Source organism: Mus musculus, chromosome 16, assembly GCF_000001635.26.
Source record: "Mus musculus strain C57BL/6J chromosome 16, GRCm38.p6 C57BL/6J".
Classification (NCBI taxonomy): Eukaryota; Metazoa; Chordata; class Mammalia; order Rodentia; family Muridae; genus Mus; species Mus musculus.
The window spans coordinates 10,921,697-10,941,940 of NC_000082.6; positions in this window are offsets into that span (position 1 = coordinate 10,921,697).

Below are 20,244 nucleotides of genomic sequence, written 5' to 3' on the forward strand. Positions count from 1 at the left end.
AGGGTGAACGCTGGAGAACTCAAACCTTGGCTTGTCATTAGGACTTTGGATGTGGGAGGTAGAAATTACTTAGTACTCCCCCTTGAAGCGAGAAAATTCCCACAACAGCCTACCAGAATGAAAAGTGCCAGACAAGCAGGGACCATGGCTCAGTCGTTCATCACTGTGTGTCCAGAGCTGAGCACATTGCTTGATACAGTGTCAGCTAGAAGAGGAATATTTCTGCAATGGATGGTAGTTAGATAGATGGATAAAGGTGAATGGGTGGGTAGAGAGAATGTGAATGGATGGATGGAGATAGATGGAAGGTGGGAGTATGAATGGATGGGCAAGGGAATAAGAGTGATAGATGATAGATAGATAGATAGATAGATAGATAGATAGATAGATAGATAGATGGATTAGGATATATGAATGGATCAGAGAGATGGATGGAAGGATGGATGACTGAATAGGATGGATGGATGGATGGATGGATGGGTGGGTGGATGGATGGATGGTGAAAAGAATGAGAAGTATGGAAGGACGTGTGTGAATAGATGTATAGCTGTATTTATGGGCAGTAGATAAATAGGTCAAAAATGAGAGATGAATATAAAACAATGGATGCAAGGGGTAGGTGGACAGACAGAAGGACAGATGGGATCAGTCCCTGCCCTGCCTGCAGGATAGGCCTTAGGAAGAAGGCAAGGCCAGTACTCTTACCTCCAGCAGGTTGAAGGCCCGTCCAGCAGTGTGGACGGTGAGATTCACTATGGCAGAGCAGGGGAGGAAAGAGTTGAGAGAGAAGAGGAGGGTTTTCTCCAGGTTGGCTCCCAGGCTGCCAGATGCTAAGGGAAAAGAGATCCTCAGAGCTAGAGACAAGGCCACCCCCACAGTGCATCCTGCCCCCAGGAGAGGGTTATCTAGCACCTCATCCACCTGATGAAGGCTGAAGGAGGTGCCGGAGCACCCCTCCATACCCCATGCTTCCCAAAATGCATGGCGTGGTTCAGGGACTTCAGCTGAAGAGATCCTGCCCCTCCACCCACTGCCCATATGGAAATCCAACACAGGCCCTTGTGAACAGGGTAAGCTCCACCATGGAACGCCAGCTCTCCACTTTTTTATTTTGTTTTATTTGGTTTTTTGGGGTTTTTTTTTTTGTTGTTGTTGTTGTTTTGTTTTTCGAGACAGGGTTTCTCTGTATAGCCCTGGCTGTCCTGGAACTCACTCTGTAGACCAGGCTGGCCTTGAACTCAGAAATCCACCTGCCTCTGCCTCCCAAGGGCTGGGATTAAAGGCGTGTGCCACCACGACCCAGCAGCTCTCCACTTTTTAAGACAGGACTCTCTAAGTTGTCCAGCCTAGCCCTGAACTTGCTCTATGTAGTCCAGGCGGAGGAGAATACCCTTAGCCCCTGTGTTCTGGACATTGGAGCTCTGGGGTCCCCAGGCCTTGTGGCCCCAGGTGAGCGCACTTGAGCGGAAGGTGACACTGGAGTAAGATGAGTGTTTCCAGGTCTCTGTCTGGAATCCCTAGCTGAGGATATCCTTGGGGAGGGCATCACGAAGGTCGAGTTTCCTGGGGTCATCTGTCTCCAGCAGCTGCAGGATGTGGCTGCACACAAAGGAGCCCACTGAGGCAGAGTGGCAGCAACAGACCCACGGTGAACCACTGGCCAGGGCTGCTCAGGACCCTGACTGCTATGGTAGCTGACATTGGTGGAACCCAGCCTGCGTATGGCATCCTGATGAGTTTCCCTGAGGGCAAAGGAAAGGTGTGAAGTGGGATCCCTTGGCTTGAATATCAGACCCAAGTCTGAACCCCAGTTCAGTTTCACAAGTACAAGCTGTGTTACCTCAGGATGATGGTAGCCCTCTCTGTACCTCATCTGTGAAATGAGGACACCAAGCTTCCTTTCAAGTCCCTGCTCTATTCAGCCCTTTAAAAACGTTTCTTTGTACAAAATAGCATAAGCATGAAATGCAAATGTCCTAGGGCTTCCAGGCCAAGTTCTAAGGCTCTAAGATTCCAGGCTCTGTGCCTCTCCATCAACCCCTCCCAACTTCTCCCACGGTGCAGCCATCTGGCCATCCATTCATAGCATGTACTTTCTGAGCACCTACTGTGTACCTGATGGGATAGATGACATCGTGAACATGGTTGACCCAGGCCCCATCCACCCGACACTCAGGTTCTAGGGCAATGAATGTTGTAACAAGATATATAACACAGAGGAAAGAAGCAAGAGCAGGGACTCTGGGGATCTGGGGGCTTCGATGTCAGACAAAACAGCAATGAAGACGTCATAGTGACCAAGACTCTGTGTGTGAGTGCATTGTGTATGTGTATATGTCTGTGCATGTGTGTGTATATGTCTGTGCAGGTGTGTGCATGTGTGTATGTGTTTGCATGTATGTATGTGTATATTTGTGTGTACATATGTGTGTACTTGTGTGTGTGTGTGTGAACCATGGGCAACTTCTCCAATACACTGTCACTTGTGACTCTACTATGAAAGGTAGTTGGGCCACTACCCAGGTCTTCTGCAAGAGCAGCCAGTGCTCTTAACTTCTGGCTATCTGTACAGCCCCTCTCCACCTTAGTTTTCGAAGATCTTTTATTTTATTTATGCGTGTTTGCTTATAAGAATTTATGGGCATCGTGTGTGTACATGCATGTATGCATGTTTAAATGCCAGAGGGCAACTTTGAGTACCTTTCCATAATCACTTGCCACCTTATTTCTTAAATTTTATTTTATCTGTATGAGTATTTTGCCTGCTTGTATGTCTGTATGCATGTTTGGTGCCAGTGGAGGCCAGAAGAGGACTGAATTCCCTGGAACTGGAGTTTCAGATAGATATGAACTGCCATGTGGGTGCTGGGAACTGAACCCAGGTCTTCTGCAAGAGCAGCCAGTGCTCTTAACTTCTGAGGCATCTCCAGCCCCTGTCCACCTTAGTTTTGTTTTTTTAGACTTATGATTGAGTTATGGTGTCTTTCCTTGCATAAGTTTATGTGCAGTATGCATGTAGAGGAGCCCACCTGGAACTGGAGTTGCAGGTGGTTGAAAGCCACCATGTGGGTACCAGGAACTAACCAAGGTCCTCTGTGAGGGCAGCACAGCCATTTCTGAAGCACCCCCACCCTTTAAAGACTTACTTATTGTATATTATGTTACAGGTGTTAGCATCTTAGTTTTTGAGCTGAGGTCTGTTACTGAGCATGGAGCTCAGCAGTTCAGCTGGCCTGGCTGGCCAGCACACCCCATGGGCTCTCTCATCCCTGCTCCCCTCCTCAGCACTGGGGTTACAGGCATGTTCACCATGCCCAGGCTTCTCTGTGGGTGCTCGGGATAAAACTCAGGTCCTCACGCATGCTCAATAGGCACTTTACTAACTGAACAGCTCCCCAGCCATGCTCGGCATACAATTGCAGAGTGAGGCATGAGGATGTCTGGAAGAAAAGGTACAGAGGAGGCTAAGATGTCCTAGCAGGTCGGAAACCAGACCACAGAGAGCTCAGTGGTTCATGGGCAAGACCTAGTGATGGGCGGTGGGCAAGCTTTTCCTGCAAAGATACAGGAATAATTTTCTTGGGCCTTGCAGCTCTCATGCAAAGATTCCACTCAATAGTTGTAGCAATAAAGAAGCCATAGATAGCCCATAGCTCTGTGTGATAATAAAGCTTTATTTACAAGAGCAGATAACAGGCCCAGAAGTAGCTCACAGAGCCTACTAGTACTGCTACATGTGGGTTTGGACCATGTTGCAGTATCAGAAACTACATGCTTATTTGTGTGTTTATTAGGTGCATAACCAGCTTGCAACACCAAACAGACTCTAGAGAACAGGGGCAAAATACCTGCTCATGCTAGACCTAGCACATAGGAACTGCTCAGTAAATTCATAATAATTTTGAAGGGAGAAGTGAATTGACACCTGCGTCAAGTTTGCTCATTGCCCAATCATAGCCAGAGGGGGGAAACATAAGGGCTCACGGCTGCAGATCAAAGATCAAGGGAATCCTTCTGAAGGCCTGGATGGCCGCCAGCCGGATCTCTGGGAAGCTTCCCCTCAGGGATGTGCAGCTGCTCGGCACAGGGGTGAGAGCTGCGGCTGCCAGACCTGCATTGCTGATGGCCTTCAGCACCAGCTGAAGCTGCAAAATCATGGCCTGGATGAGGCCTGGAAGGGTCTCCAGCCTCCAGTTTATCCAAGAATGACCTGCCAGGCAAGACCTGAACCTAGTGCTGAGACTCTAGCTCTACTCACTTGGCCAGCATCCACAGGTTCTGGGAAGCTACAGCTCATACCCAAAGCCTCTCCCAGAATCCTCACAAGCGAGCCAACTCCAGGTAGCTGTTGGCAGTGCCCACCCAGAGCAGTACAGAGGTTGTGTGCCAGGGCTGAGATGCCAAGGAAGGCCTCTGGGCTGGCCTCTGGAGACTGCAGCAACAGCTAGGGATAGACAACAGCCCACCCACCCCAAGAAGTCTGGTAAATAACTTATGAAAGAGACCTCAATCCTCCCCAAACCTGATTCAGTGCGGCATTTCCTAAACTCACAGTGGCCTGGCCTCTACCTCCCACAGTGAATAAGGGACTCTGCATGGCCTGTTTCTAGAGAGACCCCAGCCCCCAGCATAGAGATCTATGCTTTTAGACTAAAGGGGAACAGGAACATTTCTGTCATGTCTAGGGGGAATCTGGGGACACAGAATAAGAGTTAGGAGAGAGGACTGGCTCAGAAATTAAGAGCACTGACTACTCTTCCAGAAGTCCTGAGTTCAATTCCCAGCAACCACATAGGCTCACAACCATCTGTAATGGGATCTGATGCCCTCTTCTGGTGTGTCTGAAGACAGTGACAGTGTACTCACATGCATAAAAGAAATAAATAAATCTTTAAAAGGAAGGAAGGAAGGAAGGAAGGAAGGAAGGAAGGAAGGAGGAAGGAAAAAGAAAAAGAAAAAGAAAAAGAAAAAGAAAAAGAAAAAGAGAAAGAAAAAGAGAAAGAAAACTCAGAAATCATTAAAAAAATTATTCCTTATAAAAGGGGGAAGGGGGGCGGCTGGAGAAATGGCTCAGTAGTTAAAAGCATTGACTGCTCTTCCAGAGGTTCTGAGTTCAATTCCCAGAAACCACATGGTGGCTCACAATCATCTGTAATGGGATCTGGTGCCCTCTTCTGGTGTGTCTGAAGATAGCAATGATGTGTTCATATTCATAAAATAAACAAACAAATAAATCTTAAAAAAAAAAAAGGTTAGGAGGGTGAGGGGTGTCACCCAGGGGCTGTGCATGGCCCTTGAGTCAGAGGTTGAGTACCAGAAAAAAAAATATCAAATTTGGTCAAAATGTCACTGCTGGATGTGGTACTAGAGGACTGCAGTTGTAGCACACTGGAGGCTGAGGCAGGAGGAGCAGGTGTTCAAAGCCAGCCTAGACCACAGAGTGAGACACAATGCAAAGCAATAGGAGGAACTACAAAAGCTGTAGGAGGCAGGGAGGATGCGGTTGTCATGACCCAAGACCAGGGATCTTACCAAATGGCCTCTCTTGGGTAAGACATCCCACAGTTATCCTCTCCCACCTACATCAGCAGCACTGAGCTGAGTGACCCTGGTCCAGGCTGCCAGCTAGAGTGACAGGGTGAAGGTTGCTAAACAGAAGTGGGTAGAGGATTTTGGTTACAGGGCCTGGACACCCCACACACAGCAGAATAGCTCCTGCTCTCTCCCAAGGGCAAGAAATGAGCCCAAGTTGTCTCTGTACCAAATGGATGAACCAGTGTCCTGAGCAGACTGTGGGGCTCCTACCGGGAAGCTGCAAAAGAGAGAAGTTCTCTTGCCAGAGACCAGAAGGTCCCCAAGGGCAGGACAGAGTCCTTGGTGCACTCAGAGAAACCGAAGCCTCCCATGAAGGACTAAGAGGCCAGGGCTGGACTCTGGAATCAGCTCAGAGGTGTCATGAAGACAACTGGCCCACTAGCGCAGTCAGAAGGCATCCACTACCTTTGTTTTTAATATAATTTCTCTAAGTGCAAGCTTGGCCGTTAGATTCTTTGGACTATCTTAGTCTAACCACTAGCTGCAGAGGTGCCTGTGAACCTAGCAATGAGCGCCTGCACCCGGTGTGCCTCCTAGCATGCACGCTCAGTCTGTATGCAGCTCATGCCCCTCGCTCACAGCACACCAGGCTCTGCGGCCACATCTCTCTTCCATCTCTTCTTGTCAATTCTGTTCTCATGCTAGCTTCTCAGAGACGTGAAGTAACTTGCCTCATGTTACCCAGCCCATAGGAAACACAGCCCTGCCTTAGCCTTGGGGTTGGATTCTCGGACTCAGTTCTGAAAAACACAATTCCTGGGGCCCTAAGTGTAAATGTCAGCCTGAGACCACCCAGTGCTGATGGAGTTCTGCTGTGGTCCACATGAGAATGCAAGGTACAAAGTGCTCACATGGGGGCCCACATAAACACCTCTCTACCAGCAAGTGTTTTTGGAATCTCAGCATTTGTGTGCGTGTGTGTTTGTGTAAAAGAGAGAGAATTAATATATGAAATTTGTATGTGTAAATGTTGGTGTGTACGTGTGTGTGAATGTGTTATGTGTAAATGTGTTGTGTGTGTATGTGAATGTGTATGAGTGTATACAAAGGTATATATGTGTATGAATATGACTGTACAAATGCATCTCTGCATGGATATGCAAATGTACCCGTGTGTATGTATATGCGTGTGTGTGCATTTTGGAGTACATGCATCCTGGTGCATGCATCTCAGCGTATGTCTTCTATGAAAATCCACAAGCACAAATAGCTTTAAAGCACATTTCAGCTTTTTTCTGTATATATCAAAATAGAAGGCACCTGACTCAGTTCTGGTAAGCTAAGCTAGATCTATAGACACCAGGGTGGAAGGAGAGAACTGACCTGTCAAAAGCTGTCCTCTGGCCTCCACTCATGTGCCTCATATACATGATAACAATTAGGTAATTTTTAAAAACTAAAGACATGATCATATTCAGGCAAAATTTTTTAAAAATTAGAGACACAGGCATCAGTCAGCATTCACTCTACCTTGAAGTAGAAAGGCTGTTTATTGTGATCTTGACCAAAACCAAACCCACTGCTATCCTCTCCTCACACCTGTCTGCCCCAGCGACTTGCTTTGTCAGCAATCTCCTGATCCACAGCAGAGCTCCACCATATGACAGGGAAACTCAGACTGGCAAAGGACAACCTCTATGTCTCGTCTATGCCTTGTCTCCACACCATGCAAAGAACAGATAAGTGGGAGAGGGGAGGGGAGGAGGGATAGAGGGGAGACAAGCCTGCCCAGCCCTTGGATGGTGCTTATGACTATTGTGGCACCTGGTGGAGACAGAGACAGAGACAGAGAGACAGACAGAGAGACAGACAGAGACAGAGACAGAGACAGAGACAGAGAGCACATTGGGAGTTTGTTCTCTATGGGGCACCAAGTCCTGACTTTGTTTCAGGATTGAAAACAAACCTTGTCTGGGGCCACTGGTCTTAGGAAGGGGCAGATATTGCAGTCTCCTGGCAACGCAAGGAGACTTGGTCCTCCCAGGGGGGTGGGATCTGATGGATGTGGGCTAGGGTTTCCCTGGAAAGCCTAACAACTTATTTTTTGTCCCAAAGGACCTCCTAGGGAATATGACACAGGCACTGCTTGTCTCTTCGGGGAGACCCAGACTCGATAGTGCACCTTGCCCTGAGTTACCCAAAGGAAATGTTCAGCCTGAGGTCAAGAAGTGCTCTTGGCTGGACAGGGGAAGCAGGTCTGTCCTGTGGCTTCCCACAGCTCCCATTCCTGGAGCAGGGCTGTGAGGTGACAAAGTATAGCAGTGCACCCAGAGATGCCGACATGATTGTTATGACTACAGGCAGGGAAGGTGCTGGCATCTAGCTGGTAGAGACCAGATTGCTTCTTCTGTATACCACAATGTGCAGAGCACCCCAACCCTACAGCAAATAATGCTCAGGGTAAGAAGCCCTGCTGTGGGACCAGATGGCCTTGAAGAAATGCTCAGCTCTGCTACTTCCTAGCTAGGTGGCTTTGAGTATGGTCCCTAAATTCTGTAAGCTTCAGTTTCCTCACCTATAAAATGGGCACACAGGTAGGAATTTTTCTGAGAGTTTACTTGAATAATAAAAGTGAGGTCCTTGGCTTCTGGCCTCAGCACAGAGCAAAGGTTGAGTGCCATACCCACTCCAGTGGAGTCTGCGTGACAAGTCCAAAAGCTTGGCTGCAGTCCTGAGGCAAAAAGTTTCATGGAAACTTGTCTCTTAGAGAGTCTCTGGTGTTCCATAAACGGATATACTCCTATCCTGTCCGAGTCTGTGGAGGGTCTTGTGTGCTTTCTTTCAGTATTTTACTGTATAAGAGTAGAAATCTTAGGACAAGTTCTAAAAGTAAACTTAGAATTAACAGCCAAGTCACTCCCATATGCAAGAATTTACAATGGTCTAGGAAGAAGGAGGGTTGTGGTTTAAGGAGGAACTGAGTATTACATTATTCATGAAAAAGTTAACAAGAGCAGAAACTCCCTGGTGGTGGGTTGTACAATAGACTAGAATTGCACCTGGGCATATTAGCCCTTTCACCTGGCTCCTGAGAATAGCTGACTTTAGATAGGGCTGATCTTAGCTCAGTTGTAAACACTGCCTGGTTCCTGCTTGCTTTTTTTGGGGGGGGGTTGTTTGGTTTTTGGTTTTTCAAGACAGGGTTTATCTGTATAGCCCTGGCTATCCTGGAACTCACTTTGTAGACCAGGCTGGCCTCGAACTCAGAAATCTGCCTGCCTCTGCCTCCCTAGTGCTGGGATTAAAGGCATGCGCCACCACGCCTGGTTCCTGCTAACTTTTATGTATGCATTTTCTCTATTTTGTGTAAAGAGTCATTAAGCATCAGGTAACTTCAATGTACCTTGGCTGATGTGTCACCTAACTTCCTTATTTTCTTCTGTAATATAAGTCTGATGCTTGCTTTGAGAAATTACATTCAGATACAACACTCCCTTGTGTCCTTGTCTGTTTGTCATTCACCGACTTCTTGCCCACCTGAGTACCAGGACCCTGATTTCTCCCGCGGGTTGAGGGACCAACTGAGTCCAGCCCGAGGCAGTTGAGGTGTATAGGTAAAGTTAGGCAAGAAGAGGAGAGTATGGACAAGGTGCTCAGCCTAGGGCAGAGTCCAGCATAGGGCTGGTGGAACTTACCTCAAAGCTGGCAGGCTGAGCCACACATGGCCTCCTCACCAATGCAGTTGCCGGGGTCACTGTAACTGGGGACAGTGTCTCCTCCCATTCAGGCTGCTGGGACTCAAGTCTTTGAAGTCTGTATCTGAGATAGCAAGGCAGTTAGAATCAGAGGCCTCTGAGAGCTGTGCCTTCAATTCTGCAAATGAGTCTATCAGTATGCTCTAGAAAAGAGAGGCACACATGAGGTTATAGCAGAGACATAACCAGGGTGCCCATTCCCTGAGGGTGAAAGGAAGAATACAGCCTCAGCCAATGCAAGGACAGGACACATCCTAAGGCCCCACCTGTCAGGCAGAGAAGCCCATGGCGGTCACATGTCAACACCAACTCCACCTCTGACAATGAGGTCCTGTTCAGCACTAATTAGGAATGGAGGCCAGCTTCATGCCATACATGGTGGACTGATGGCTAGTGAATGGGGGTTGCTTTGGTGATGATACACCCTGAAAGTGATCGAGACGGTGGGTGTATATCTCTGAGTATGTCAGAATCAATATTGGATCAGACACTTCAATCTCTGGGTTGCTTTGGTCTTTTGGTTCTTTGGTTTTTGCTGCCCTGAACTCCCATCAATCCTCCTGCTTCCAACCCCAGCTTCTTCAGTGCTGGTGGGATCCACCATACCCAGTTCGGATGCGCACTTCACAGAGTGGCAGCACAGGGTGAAATACACCTCAGTAAAGGTGTGTGTGTGCGTGTGTGTGTGCGTGTGCATGTGCGTGTGCGTGTGCGTGTGCGTGTGCGTGTGCGTGTGTGTGTGTGCGCGCGCATCAGATCCCCTGGAGCCAGAGTTACAGGAGGCTGTATGCCACTCAACAAGGGTGCTGGGATCCAAATTCAGATCCTCTGCAAGAACAGCACACGCCCTTAGTCACTGAACTGTCTCTCCAGCCTGCACCTTGCTTTTTGTGAAGTTTCTGGAGTCCAAACTCCCTGTCGCATGCTCTCATGGCCAGCATTTACCTGGTAAGCACTCTGTCTGTCCATACCCTCAATTAAGGTGTTTTTTAAAAAAAATATTAATTCTAGAAGGGTAGAATGTAGCTTGATAGTAGAGTTCTTGCCTGGCACTCATGAGGCCCTGTGTTCAATTCCTAGTGCAGGAAAAAGGAAAAATAAGATGAATCACAGAGAGATTGAGAGTTTGGGGCCAACCAAGACCATATAACAAGTTAGACCCTATCCTGAAAACAAAAGCCAAGCATGGTGGTACAGGCCTGTAATCTGAGCCCTCAGGAGAATCAGGAGCTTAAGGCATCTCCTCTTACACAGTTACAAGGCTATCCTGGGCTACATGAGACATTATCTCTAAAAAACAAAACAACAACCACAAAAACAATTGAAAGTAAAAATAATGTTCTTGGGGCTGCAGAGATGGCCCAGTAGTTAAGAGCACTTGCTGCTCTTTCAGAGGACCTGGTTCAACTCCCAGCAATCCACTTGGTGGATTATAAACATCTGTAACTCCAGTCCCAGGAGAGCTGATGTCCTCTTCTGGTCTCCACAGGCATTGCACACATGCGATGCATAAACATGCATCAGACAAAACACCCATACACATAAAATAAAAATAAAGGTTAAAAAGTAACAATTAAAAATATGTTTAAATAATAATATTCATATTTCCTTATTTGGAGGATGTCTTAGTCAGGGTTTCTATTCCTGCACAAACATCATGACCAAGAAGCAAGTTGGGGAGGAAAGGGTTTATTCGGCTTACACTTCCATACTGCTGTTCATCACCAAGGAAGTCAGGACTGGAACTCAAGCAGGTCAGAAAGCAGGAGCCGATGCAGAGGCCATGGAGGGATGTTCTTTACTGGCTTGCCTGCTCAGCCTGCTCTCTTATAGAACCCAAGACTACCAGCCCAGAGATGGTCCCACCTACAAGGGGCCTTTCCCCCTTGATCACTAATTGAGAAAATGCCTTAGAGTTGGATCTCATGGAGGCATTTCCTCAACTGAAGCTCCTTTCTCTGTGATAACCCCAGCTGTGTCAAGTTGACACAAAACTAGCCAGTACAGAGGAATAATTGGCTCCTTTAAAAAAGCAAAACAAACAAACAAGCAAAGCCAAAAAATATTTCTCTTTGCTTCAGACATAGGCCTTAGTCAGTTCTTTCTATGTACAGCTGTAACAGAGACCCACTTCAAAGGGAAGTTGCATGTTTGCAGGAACTTTCTAAAAATCAGGAATCTAAAAGAGTCATTGGAATGTAAGGTAAATTGTCCTCCAAGTGCTCAGACCAGAAGATTTCACCTGAAGACAATTAAGAGAAGGGATAAGAGCAAGCCTGCAGAGAGCCTACAGAAACTTCTAGAAGAGCTTAGCTGCTAACAAAGATCACTTCTGAGAGGGTTTGGGGTACACAGGCAGGGAAGGCCCATGTGGGCCCTCTGAGGCTCCTCACATCCTCCCTCCCACTGTGGCCAGGGTAGAAGGGGCAGCCACCTGTGATGGATGGGTTCTGGGCCACCATGCACTGCAGTGTGAGGAAGGAGTGTGCCAGTGTGTGCACAGCGCTGGCCTTCTGGAGCAGGGGTCTGGCTCTGCGCCACTCCTCACAGGCAGCCTCCTGCAGGATGGCAGCCTGGAAGCTCTGCCAACAGTTCAGGCTGGAAGCTGGACTGGACTGGACCAGGATAAACACATACTCAGACGGTGTCCTGGGACCCAGGTCACTTGCAGGAGCTGCACTAACAGGAAGGGCTAAGGGTCCATCCTCACCTGGGCAATGACAGCAGAACAGGCAGAAGACACTGGGAGATTAGACACTGGGAATGGGAAAGTTCAGCAGATGGGAGCCCAGGGACAGGAAGGGTTGTGGCAGCCAGAAAAGCTAGGAGATGCAGTGTGGACAAGGCTCCTGGCCTCTCAGACCCCTAGGGACCAGGACTCTCAGGAATAAGGGTTGATGTAAATATTCTTCCTTATTTAGGTGGTCACTGTCCAGAGCACACATCTGCCATTGCAGAAAGATGTGGAAGGGGCAAAGAGGGAGGGGGAATGATTGGGGGAGAGGAGAGGGCAAAGGGGAGAGGGAAGAGGAGGAGGAGGAAGAGAGGAGGAGAAGGAGGAGGAGGAAAGCAAGCAAGCAGAGGAGAGAGGAGGAAAGGAGACAGAGTGAGAAAAGAGGAAGGAGGAGGGAGGAGGGAAAGGAAAGGAGGGGAGGAGGGACTGAGCAAAGGGATAGGGGAGAATGGCAGAGGAGAGTAGGCTGTGAGTGTGCACACTTACCATTCCAGGCAGTGGCAGAGTGTACAGGGAGGAGTGAGCACTCTCTAGGGAGCACATCGGTAAGTCCTTGGTCTTGAGCAGCTGAGACCTCTGACTCTTGTATGTGGTGGGACACTGGCTCAGAATGTCTACCTGAGATATTCCATAGAGCATCATTCTCCTGCCCCACCTCCACTCCCCTTCCCTTCCCTTCTGGCTCTGGCCTCACCTCCTCAAGGGCCTTGGACTCATGGACTCATGGACAGCTCTGCACAAGGCTCAGAACGGATTGCTTCACATCCAAGGCCCAGCGTGGCTCAGAGTGGTGGGGATACAAGTGGTCCACTTGCCCAGCACCGAGGATGAAGCCAAGAGGACTGTAGCCCAGAGCAGCACTGTGGAGGGAGAGAAGAGGGTCTCAAGGGCCACAGTAACTCTGTCCTGTAAATCGCCTCCCAGAGGGAACACCCAGTACTGCACTCCAGAAAAGCTTTGCCCCCCAACCCCCGCCCCTCCTCGCTCAAGGTATCTGCTGGGTTTGTCAACAACACAACAAAACCCACAGGTAGGTGGGCTCATGTACAAGAGGCTCCCAAAACTTGCCTGAGCTCTGAAACGTCCCACTGAACCCAGAATCTGTTGATCCAAAGGATGCCCCAATGGCACCCAGGCCAATACCAGACATCCACTCATATCAGACAAACTTTCATCGATCCCATGTGGCATCCAAAGGAGCCCTCTTACATTAGCCCCTTCCCCAGAGTAACTACCAGAGGAAATTCCAATACAGGAAAAAGACAGACTTTGTTCCAAACCATATCTCTCCGTTTTCTTTTATTAGTTTAGACAGAACATCACGTATCAACCAAGCTTGTACCTGTTGTATATCCAAGGATGACTTTGGTCTCCTAATCTTCATGATTTTTTTTTTTTCTTTTTGGTATTTTTGAGACAGGGTTTCTCTGTATAGCCTTGGCTGTCCTGGAACTCACTTTGTAGACCAGGCTGGCCTTAGAACTCAGAAATCCGCCTGCCTCTGCCTCCCGAGTGCTGGGATTAAAGGCGTGTGCCACCACGCCGGGCTTGATTCTATCCTCAAGTGCCACTAAATTCCTCTTATCAGTGCTGGGGACTGAACCCAGGACTTCATGCATGCTAGGCAAATACTCCAATTGAGCTATGTCCCCAGCCTAGCCCCATATTTTATTTGTGGCTGGGGAGCAGTGGGAGCATTACTGAGGGCTGCACCAAGGCACTGGTGTGGAACGGGCCTTGGAAAAAGCATTTTTACTTTAAGTGTTAACTCCACAGGTAGACAGAATGGCAGCCTGGCCTCTCTGTCTTCCTTCCACCGGATTCCTCCACTGCGAGCTGCCTGCATTCCTCTACAGGTCTACATGTATGCTGGTTAGGCTTTAGTGTCAACTTGACACAACTTAGAGTCACTTGAGAAGTGGGACCCTAAACTGAGTAACTGCCCGATCACACTGCCGTGGAAGAGTGTCTTGATGAAGGATTTATGTGGGAAGGCCCAGCCCACTGTGTGTGGCAACATCTCTAGGCAGATGGGCCTGGACCATCTTACATAGGATCTTACAGGAGACTAGAGAGTGAGCCAGTAAGCAATGTTCCTCTAGTGATTTCTGCTCTGACCTCACTCAGCAATGGACTCCTGAAGTGTAAGTTTTCTTCCCTCCATTGCTTGTAGTCACAGTGTTGACCACACTACAGAGAACAGATTGGCAGAGCCTGCTAACCTGTATAACCCATCTCTTCCCTGTTAGGGCTGCAAGCACAGTAGAAGGTAAGTCTAACCTCGTGCTCACCTTGGGTTCCATGAAGAGTGAGACTTTGTAAGGCACATCACTCCCTAATGGAGAGCAACTCCCCATGAAAGAGCAGAGATGACCATCTGGCGGGAACCAAGTGGCCCCCTCAAGTGCTGACAGTGAGAGGCCTTTCTCAGACCACTGTCACAGAGCCAGAACTGAGTCCATGATAGGCAGGCTGCACCTTGCCAGGACAGCTTGGCCGTGCAGACCCCGACCCCGATTCTTCTTCTAAAGCTCAGGTTGGCACCAGAAGGTGGATGTGGGATCTCTGGAGCCCTGTATCTGTTCTTCCCGGCATGCTGCATTGATTCGATTGCCTCTCTCTGCTCTTTCCAGCTACTCGGTTCTTAACCTGTGTGTCGGGACTGGTGGCCAAGCCTAGCTTGTGCGACCTGCTGGAGCTCTGGCTTTTGCCCTCAAACTCGAGCTTACAATCATTGAGACTAGGAGTCCGGGAGTCGGGGGCAGCAGCCAGGGAGGTTCTGGGAGCAGTGCCTCTGGGCCCTGCTCCTGACTTACCACGGCCTGTGCTTGGCCCCTGGAAGGTGGGGGGAAGAGGAGGGGAAGGCTGCTGAGGCCTGAATTCTTGTGTGGATACAGAAAACCAAGACAATCCATGATAAAGTAAAGAGAATTACTATCCACCAAGCCACAAGCCAGTAATGCAGGCCCCTGAGCAGATGAAACTATCCACATTTCCATCTCCCAGGGAGGCCCTTGTCCCCTCCCTCTCCAGTTGGTGTCAGGGGTGGGTGGGTGGGGTCCGAGGGCAGTGTTTGGAACCAATGGTACTTCCTCTCAGTATACAAGTGTCAGTCTAGTCCCAGGGAAGTGACAACCCCCAGGGCCCCTGACTTAGCATTTCTGATGAGGAGTGGGGGACAATAGGGCCCTTAGAGGAGACAGCCTAAAAGCCTTTCAGGGGACCCATCTGCCCCTGGCCAGCATCTCCCACCCCTTGCCCCTGAATTCCTGGACAAAGGCTTTATTTTTTTAACAAATGAATTTGCAATAAAAAAGGAAGAGGAATCCGTCAGAAGGGGCTGTCTTCAGTGGGCCGGCCTTGGAGCTTTGAGCCCACTGTCAGGGAGCCCTGGGAAATCAGCCTAAAGGAGAGTTCCAGGCCTGGTTGGGTCACAAAAGGGCAGCAAAGCTTGGGGCAGGCAGGACATCGCCTTTTACCTTCTCAGACAGTGGGGGAAGGGGAGCCAGCTGATCTCAGGCTGTGCCCGTTGGGTAACTAGAAGATGGTGAACTCTCTACCTGCTCCAAGCAAAAGGCAGGCAGTAGTGGAAAGTGAGTCCCCGCCATCAGAAAAGAGGCCACCCAAAGATGCTATTTGGGGTCACTCAAGGCTACTGCATCATGGAAACTCCCAATTTTCTCACTGATGATCTAGCCTGATAACTTGACAGAGTCAAAACATAAAGATGAGCTAAGTGTGCTGGTACACAAAGTGATCCAAGCACTCAGGAGGTAGAAGCAGGATTATCAGGAGTTCAAGGCCAACCTTGGCCACATAGCAAATTTGGGGCCAATCTGGGCTCTAAAAAGACCTGTTTCCAAACAAAACCTGTTAAGATAGACCTCCATTTGATCTTTACTACAAAAGTGACGTCTCTTCAGCATGGCTTCCCTCTCCCTAGGTTTTCTGTTCTGGCTTAGTGAGCCGAAAGCCCATTAGTCATAGGAAGGGGTTATGGGCTCATACAGGAAACACTGAAAGAACCTAGTGGGGAAACCCCCACTCTGTTCCCGATTTGTCGTGCACCCAAAAATCATGAAAAGGTCGTCTTGATGTACTTACACGAGGTAGTTTAATGACGGAGCTCTGGACCGACATGCATCTCACACAGGAGATAACGGATGTCGGCCTCGAGGCTCAAAAGTTAGGGGCTTATATAGGAAAGGAGTTGGGGTAGGGGGAGAATTGGCGCAGTTACACACAAATGGGCAATTTAAACATCAGAGAGTAACTCTAAAGGGAGGGTGTTAATCTTGGTTGGCAGGACCTCTGGTTAAGCCCAAACCATATCAGCAGGTGGCCCATTACTCATCTTGAGCTTGTCCAGAGATTGTCCTTGCAGTGCCTTTCTTATCTCAATGGCTAGTTGGTTCCTGGGATGACTTTACAGTCTTTGTTCTTTGCTCTAAGCCCAAAAAGCCCTCCTAACTAGCAAGCCACATGAGACATGGGCCTTGAATAAACTTTCTGGCTAGGGCTTTAAAGTCTTGAATTTAGTTTTCTTTCTTTCAACACCAGGCCAGGTTCTTACCTCAGACTTTTAAACTCTTTCAGAACTTCCACCTGGGACTCCAGAACAGACGTCAGCTGAAAGTCTTGAAGTTGAAGCACAAAATGTTATGTGCAGAGGGCCTCTCAATTCTCTCTGGTGTTAGAGGCTACGGCCCCTTCCTCAAAAAGAAGGCTCTAGATTCTGGGTGGTGTATCTTAAAGTCTGATGGGATTCCTGTAACAGAAGTCTAAAAACTAAAATAAATAGGGATTGAGTGTTTGAGAAGAAATATGCTACTGGGGCAAAGGTGTTTGCTGCCAAAGCTGAGGGCCCAAGTTCAATCCCTGGGCCCCATATGGTAGGAGAGAACTGACTTCCTACAAACTGCGTTCTGCCCTCTATGTGTGCATCTACACAGAAAATGAACTAATAAAGATTCTGCCAATGACAAACAAGAAGACACGAAGTTAAGTGACAAAGAGTGCCAGTGGCTGCTGCTGAGGGCTAATATCAACCCAGAATACAAGCAGTTATACACACATAAGGCATTGCTCACCAGGACAAATGAGCAGGCACATGACTGGATGGCCCAGCATCACTGTGGTGGTGGTATGTGTGTTTATTGCAACAAAAATTACTTTCTAGAATCGGGCATGATCCCAGACCCATGTAGAAAGTTGAGAAGTATGGTGCATTCTTGTAATCCTAGCCTTGGAGAGGCAAAGGCAGGAAGCTGTGAGTTCAAGGTCTGCCTGGGTCACATTTGAGCTCCAGGCCAGCCTAGGCTGCATAGTACCTGGAAAAGGTAAGAGATTTTAAGAATGGCACTGGGGGAGGGGGGGGGCGCCTGGAGAAATAGCTCAGCGGTTAAGAACACTTAAGACTGCTCTTCCAGAGGTCCTGAGTTCAATTCTCAGCAACCACATGGTGGCTCACAATATCTGTAATGATATCTGACGCCCTCTTCTGGTGTGTCTGAAGAGAGCAATGTTGTACTCATATACATAAAACAAATAAATAAATCTTTAAAAAACAAACAAAACCAGAAAACCAAAACAAAAAAAGAAAATAAAAAAGAACTTCACTGGGGATGTAGCTCAGAGATTGACTGTTTGCCTAGAACAAGGTCAAAAACCCCATCCCCAACACTGAGGAAAACTAAAAAGGAATTTTTAAAAATTATTTATCTTTCAGGTGTGGCACAGCTTTCACCCCAGAGTTTGAGAGGTGTGTGTGTGTGCACGTGTGTTAGGCCAGAGGTTGCTATCAGGCAGCTTTCTCTGTTTCTCTCCACCTTTCTTTTGAGACAGAATACCTCACTGAATCTGGAACTCATCAATTGGTCAAGGCATCCCCGGGGGAACCTGTTCTCTGTAACCCAGGGTTAGAACCACAGGAGTACACAAGTCCAGCTTTCCCTGTCAGTGCTGGGGATTTGAACTCAGGTCCTCATGTTTGTGCAGCAAGCACTTTATGAACTGAGCCATTTTGCAAGCCCCTCCAAAAGACATTTTATAAAGGAATGGAGTTGTGGTACATGCTAGAATATGGGTGAACGCTGAACTCATCATTCTAGGCGAAAGAAGCGGAACAAGAGAGTTTGCCAAGCAGGGCACACTTACATGAAGCAGCAGAAGCACAAAAGTCCCCAGAGTCAGGGGAGGAGCTCGGGGAGTGAGTGACTGATGTGTAGAGCACCAGTTTACAGGTATGAGAACATTCCAGAAATGGGCAGCAGTGATAGCATATGACAGTGTAAAAGTAACTAAGGCACTGAGCTCATTAGTATTGACGGTCTCGGGTTATGTGTATTTTACCACAGTAAATTAAGTGACTAGACACAAACTTCATAGCCTGAGTAAGGCCATTGAACTCATAGGGTGTCCAACTTTTTGACATTTGTTATTTACAAAGCTCATGCTTGTCAAACACAGAATCAAGTTACACACACACACACACACACACACACACACGCACACACACACACAGCCCTCAGAATGCCTTAAGTAAATTTACAGTTTTGTGTTGGGCCACGTCCACAGCTCTCCTGGGGTACATGTTGGACAGGCCTTCAAGAGAAGGGCAAAGGAGCCCTTCAGGTACGGGTTAGGATGGTGCGACCCAGCCTGCAGGGAACTCGCGATCTCTCAGGAGTGCGCCCCAGTGACACACTGCACACCTTACACTCAGGCTGTGGCACCTCTTAAAAGCCCAGCCTCCAGTTTGGGGCTAGCTGCTCCCTGCCTCAATCCCCGTGCCTCTGGCTATTGCCTGTACTCCTGGTCCAGTAGGTCTCTGTCTCCCAGGCTTGGAGCTGGACCTCACAAACCCGTGTCTATACACACTTCTGTTTCACATCAACTCACAAGGCAGCTCACCATTCCCTTCAGTTTGCAGATGGGAAAACTGAAGCTAAAGGCACCTGCTGGGAGTCACTCAGCTACACGAGGGACTACCAGGACTCCATGAAAGTCTAGAACCAAAGCCTACCTGATGTGGTGGTTGGAATAAAAATGGCCCCCATAGGCCCATAGGGAGTAGCAATATTAAGAGGTGTGGCTTTGTTGGAGTAGGTGTAGCTGTGTTGAAGGAGGTGTGGCTATGTTGAAGGAGGTGTGGCCTTGTTGTAGTAGGTGTGGCTATGTTGAAGGAGGTGTGTCACTGAGGGCTGAGCGTTCAGGTTTCAGGAGCTCAAGCCAGCCATAGTGGCTCACCATCTCTTCCTGCTGTCTGTGGATCAAGATCTAGAACTCTCAGCTCTTCCCCCCCCCAACCCCTCCAGCACCATGTCTGCCTGCAGACTGCCATGCTTTCTGCCATATTGATAATGGACTGAACATCTGAAACTGAAAGCCATCTCCAATTAAGCATCTTCCTTTATACATGTTGCCATGGTCATGGTGTTTCTTCACAGCAATGGAAACCCTAAGATACCTGGGTTCAAAGGAGAGAAGCCATAGGCTAAAAAGCAAACCTCTCCTTGTTCCTAGGAGAAAATTCTTAAATATCATCCACTTTTTATCAAAACTGATCTCCCCCAGGGGACTAGAGGGATGGTTCTGTGATTAAGGGGTTAAGAGAACATTAACATCCCTGTAAAAAGCGCTTGGGTCAGTTCCCAGCACCCACATTAAGCGGTTTACTACTGCAACTCCAGTTCCAGGACACCCATCACCCTCCTCTGGCCTCATGAGCACGTGCATAAGCTTAGACAGTCAAACACAGAACAGATCATCAAATAAAAAAATTATTTAAGGAATTCATCTTGGACCACCCCCTTCCAGCCAGGGCCTTGCCAGTCACCCTGGTCCCCTGTCACTGAGCTGCTCCCTGCACGGTGTCCTATGTCACCAGCATCCCAGGTCCAGCTGTGCATGCCCAGTAACATCGTCTCCATTTCATTCTCACTCAAGCCAACCTGGCCTATCCTAGTCCACGCCGCTGGACACGGCAGAGACAGCTTCACAGAGTGACTACATGGTGAGTGGTAGTGGGCAAATTGATGAATGCATGAATAAATGAGTCTATACAGACAGAGGCCACAGGAAGGCAAAGAGGATCTATGGTGGCAGAAGTCAAAAGAATAATGCCCTTAGCAGAGGTGGCCAGGAGGCAAAAGGGGAGGGGAGGGGGGAGGGGGAAGGCCTGTGATGAGACTTGTTCTCTTGCTGAGAGCAGGGTTAGGC